Source organism: Amblyraja radiata, chromosome 33 (genome assembly GCF_010909765.2).
Source record: "Amblyraja radiata isolate CabotCenter1 chromosome 33, sAmbRad1.1.pri, whole genome shotgun sequence".
In the NCBI taxonomy this organism is placed as follows: Eukaryota; Metazoa; Chordata; class Chondrichthyes; order Rajiformes; family Rajidae; genus Amblyraja; species Amblyraja radiata.
In genome coordinates, this window is record NC_045988.1 from 21681932 (window position 1) to 21687751 (window position 5820).

Sequence of the window (5820 nt, forward strand, 5' to 3'; positions counted from 1 at the left end):
CATAGGCTCGTCCATCCTTAGTTACTGACGTGGAAGCTGTCCTGGTGGAATAAGATTTATACACGTTAGTATTTACTCCAGCAACTCCCAGTACCTGCTTGAGCCACTAGAGATAGTTTAGTTCGTCACCCGACCATGAGGTTTATTGTGGCTGACCCATAAGGCTTTTTCCTCTCCCTCGGTATTGCTTATTGTGTCGATGTAGATCTCTAAGTGGGTCATGACACATAAAACGTGGTTCAGGTGGGTATGCCCGGAATTTCATGACTGGACCTGATGTTCCTGGTCTGTTCTGTTTGGCCAGCCCTTGAATGGGAAATGTGACACTATCTGGTGTTATAACCATGTTGTCCAATCGCAGTAGATGGGAGAACTGGCTCTTTGTGTTGAGGTAAGGCCACCAGCAAGTCCGTCTTCAGGGTAGGCTGTTCCAGGGTGAGTGACCTGGCTGGTGATCATCCCCTAAGGTATGTCAGGATTTCACTGACATCCCAATTTGGGTGTACCTATTTCTGGGGAATGAATTGAATATACCTCTCCTGTGTCTGATCACCAGTGAGTGGTACCCTTTACCCTGTTGTCGTGGTGCCCAAGTTGAGTAAGCTGACAGAACATTTCCTTCATTGTGGTGAAGACCTGCCAGGAACTCCAGTACAGCTTTTTGTTGTAGTTGAATGCGTAGATCCTGTTTTGGAACAGTGTCCCACTTCTTGATGTTCCTCAGGTATGTTCCCTAGGATATGCGACGGAATGCTGTCATCATGTTGATAGTGCTGCTGATCCAAGCACAGCAGTGGTCTTCCCAATTCTGCAATTCTTTTAATGACCATGTCGAGGACCACTGGGAACCATGCATGTGTACTTAGTCCACTGTAATTTGCGTAGTACCCGACTGATGAAGCCGTAGTACCTATTGAAGAGGGAGAAGGAAGGGAGAACATAGAGATTAGATTCCTCCCCACCCCTCAATACGCGGGAATGTATCCATCGCCGCTGCCTTGAGATTGGTTTCATGTGCCTACTGTGCCAATTTATGCCTACTGAATATATTCTGTATTCATGCCTACTATATTCTGTTGTGCTGAAGCAAAGCAAGAATTTCATTGTCCTATCTGGGACACATGACAATAATCTCTCTTGACTTGACTTGATTTATCTTAAATGTAGGAGAGCTTACAATACCATGCATGCCTTATGACAAGAACAAAACCAAAAATGTACAGCAGTGTAAAAATTGATACCTTTATTATTGTTTAAGAAGAAACTGCAGATGCTGGAATATCGAAGGTAGACAAAAATGCTCCAGTATTTTTTGTCTACCTTTATTATTGTGCTAAGTCTAGATCTATAAAAGAAGACTTTCTAATAACTTGCTCATGTACCAAAAAATGTCTTATATAATATAATACATTGTCGGGATCATAAGAATAGATTTATATATGTTACAGTCATCATACATTGGGAAGGAAATTAAGGCTTTAATGTGTGCTCCTCATGGCATGTTGTTGTTCCCTATAACTCTATTTATCATGTATTTTAAACACCATTGATCCGTATACATTGTGTATATTTAACACCATTTATCATGTATTTTAAACACCATTGATCCGTGTACATTGTGTATATATATATATATTTTTTTTAAATAATTTTATTTATTAGAAGTAGTGTACATTACAATAATATGCCAAAAATAACATAATACATTTCCTGTACCACTTAATATTTTAAACTTTAAAAAGCAGAAAAGTAAAGAGAGTGAAATAGGATAGTAAGTGTGTGAAAGAGTGATCAAAAGAGACCCTTAGACACTGTAGATGGGTTATGCATGCAACCTATAATGTAGTTACCTCATCACCACTAACCACGCCCCATCATATTAGTATAACTGTAGTATCCTCCCTTTGTTCCTCCCACTAGGTCCCAGTACGCCTGAAGGCTGGATGCAGTCAGTGCTGGGACGTGTGTGCCATGTGCTATAATAAAGTACCAGTAAAGGTTACAGTGTGTCAGCTCTCACTCCTTTACATGGCGTCAGAAGTTTAAAACTCGCGCTTCCCGTTTACCGGTTTTCATTTATTTTGTCCCCGTTAGTGCCCAGTGTTGGGTTTCCCTTGACATGGCATCCTCATGCCGAAAGCCATCTCCCCTTGTCTTCGACGCTGACATTGCGGAGCGATGGTCGACTTTTGTGATGGACTACACTCACTACGTCAATATTGCGCACCGGAACGACCCAGCCGCGGTTAAAGCATCACTACTGCTCAACCTGGCTGGTCCCGACGCAATGAAGAGAGCTCAAGCCTTTGTCTACGAACCAGCAGTCCTGGATGACAACGAGCAGCCGGTCGAGCCAGCTGAATCGGCCGACGACCCGGTATGTCTTTTGCGCAAGTTTGTGGAGATATGTGACCTGCCCTCCAACCGTATACTGGAGCGGGCCAGGTTCTTCTCACGCAAGCAACAGCCGGATGAACCTGTTGAGTGCTTCATCGCCGACCTGCGACACCTTGCCCAGCGGTGCCGATTTGAAACCATGCTCGACCAGTTCACCAGAGACATTCTCGTCACTGGCATGATTGATCAGAAGCTACGTGCCGACCTGCTGCAACGGCCTGACCTAACCCTGACTCAGGCAATGCATGCGTGTCGCATTGCCGAAGTGGTCACCCCTCCGCATGGGCAGAGGGGGTCTGACAGCCGAGCCATAAATCTAACTGGTGTTGCTGGACAACGTCGTATGAGGGACAACTTTCGCCCTCCACTTTCGCCGTTCGTACATCCCGGGACCCGAGATCAAAAAAGTGTCCAAACTGCAATTATGTGCACTACACAGAATCACAGTGCCCAGCCCTTGGGAAGACCTGCAATTTCTGCGGGAGAAGGAACCATTTTGCAGCTGCCTGCCGGTCCCGTGGGAAAGTGCCCTCAGCTCCCAGACAACTCCTAAACAACCTTCTGCAAGTTGATAGCGAGATGGATTCTCAGTCCTCTGTTGACGCTGCCCCCGACTCTGAGCTCAGCTATTCCACGGGAGATGTAAGTATTGACACTCTCCTCCACAGCCGATCTCGCCTCCCTGATCCTTCTGTGAATATAACTGTAAACAACAAGTCCTTCTCTGCTAAGCTGGACACGGGGGCGAAAGTGAACGTAATGTCAACAAAGCTGTTCCACCAGATAAGGAAGAATGAGCTGCTGATTGCAGATCGCTCTGTTTTGCGTGCATATGGGGGAGAGGAACTAACACCTGTGGGGAGGGCGACCTTCCACTGCGTGCTTCAGAAATCTTCCCAGGACCTGTCTTTCTTTATTCTGGACAGTGACTGTGTGACGTTGCTGAGCAACCAGGCATGCCAGGATCTTGGTCTGGTGTCGTTTGACCGTACGGTCCACGAGGTGCAAGCTGTGATGGATCCACTATCCGAGTACCCAGACTTGTTTGACGACAAGTTGGGGAAGCTGCCGTTGGTGTACAAGATCGTGACTGACCCATCTGTGGTGCCTGTGATCCGTCCACCCCATAGGGTGTCGTTCGCAATGAAGGGCAAGGTGGAGAGTATGCTGAAAGACATGGTCAACATGGGAGTGCTGGAGGCGGTCAGCGATCCAACCGAATGGGTCTCCACCATGGTCGCCACGTTGAAGAAAGGAAAAAATGAGATACGGGTATGCATCAACCCCAAGGACTTGAATATGGCGATTAAACGGCCCCACTACCCCATGAGGACTGTCGAAGATGTTGCCGCCCAGGTGGGACAAGCCACAGTGTTCTCCGTCCTCGATGCCAGAAGTTCGTTCTGGCAGATACCCCTGGACAAACGCTCCACGGACCTGACCACGTTCAGCACGCCCTTCGGCAGGTTTAAGTTTTTGCGGATGCCGTTCGGCATCAACTCCGCCAGCGAGGTATTTCAGCGTTCAATGGAACAATTGTTTGCAGGTCTGCCCTGCGCGATCATTGTGGACGACATACTGGTCTATGGGAGGGATGTTTCCGAACATGACCGCAACCTCCGACGGATTTTGGACCGTGCTCGGCAGATAAATTTGAAGCTTAATCGGTCAAAGTGCAAGTTCCGGGTGCCTGAGGTCACATATGTTGGCCACATTTTCACGGCCCAAGGGTTGAAGCCAGACCCGCAAAAGACCAGCGCCATCTCAGAGCTGCCCGCCCCGACAGACGTTGTCAGTCTGCAGCGTTTCCTGGGTATGGTGAATTACCTGGGGAAGTTTATCCCCGACCTCAGCGAATTGAGCGCACCCCTGAGACAGCTCACTAAAAAGGACATTGCCTGGGCATGGTTTCCACACCACCAGCAGGCGTTCGACCTGCTAAAGACGAGGCTGGTCAGCACACCTACCCTGAAGTTCTTTGATCTACGGCGCCCGATCGTGGTCACTTGCGACGCCTCTCGCTTCGGACTGGGTGCTGCCTGCCTGCAACCCCACGCTGATGACTCGCTGCTGCCCATCTCCTATGCCTCTAGGACCATGACGGACACAGAGCAGCGCTATGCTCAGATAGAGAAGGAGCTGCTGGCGGTGGTTTTCGCGTGTTCGAAGTTCAAGGACTTCCTATTTGGCACCAGGTTCACCGTTGAGACGGATCACCAGCCACTGGTAACGATACTGAACAAACCTATACACTGTGCTCCAGCCAGGCTACAGCGGATGATGCTGCAGCTACAGCGCTTTGACTTTAAAATCATATATAAGAGGGGCACCGAGATGCATGTTGCTGATGCACTGTCCCGGGCCCCCCGGGCCTCCTGCGACCGGCACCCCTTCGAGCAGTCGGACTTACAGGTACTGAACGTTAACTTCGTCCCTTCTCAGCAACTACAGTGCTTGGTTGCACATACCGCAAACGACCCCGACCTGCAGCAGCTTGCTGCTGTCATCAAGCGCGGGTGGCCCACCAAACGGAATATGTTGCCTGCTAGCGTCCACCCCTATTTTTTGGTCCGCGATGAGTTGGTCCTCCGGGACGGCATTATTATCAAAGGACACAAAGTGGTCGTCCCTGCCTCGCTGCATGGCTTGTATTTTGACGCCGCCCACATGGGGCATCCCGGGGCAGATGCCACTATCTCGCATGCCCAGGAACAGTACTACTGGCCGGCCATGGCTAAGTACATCCAGGCCAGGGTGGATTCCTGTCCGGACTGTAACTCTCTTGCCCCGCATCAGCAAAGACAGCCGCTTTTGCAGCAGCCTGCCCCTGACATGCCCTGGTCTTCTCTGGCTGCCGATATTTTTGACTGGCGTGGGAAGCAATACCTTGTGCTAGTAGACTCTTACTCAAATTGGTTCGAGGTGGACCTCCTCCCTGCCATCACCTCCGAGATGGTGATCAGCAAACTTCGCCGTCACTTTGCCACGTTTGGTTCCCCTGTCCGGCTGCAGACAGACAACGGACGACAGTTCACCAGCGCCGAATTTCGTGCGTTTGCTGCAAAGTGGAACTTTAATCATTTCACCAGCAGCCCGGAGTACCCGCAGAGCAATGGTCTAGCTGAACGGGCGGTCCGCAGCGCTAAGCACCTGCTTGAACAAACCCGCCTCTCGAACGGGGATTTCTATCAGGGTCTCCTGAACCTTCGGAACATTTCCAGAGACAGTACCATGGGATCCCCTGCCCAGCGACTCATGTCCCGTGTTGTCCGCCCTCCGATGCCTATTGCCCAGCAGTCCCTGATGCCCAAAGTCCTGCAGCCTCCTGATGTCCAGCAACGTATTGCTCAGAAGCACGAAATCCAGCGCCGCTCGCATGACAAATCCTGCCGCCCTCTTTCGCCACTGATGCCTGGTCAGGTC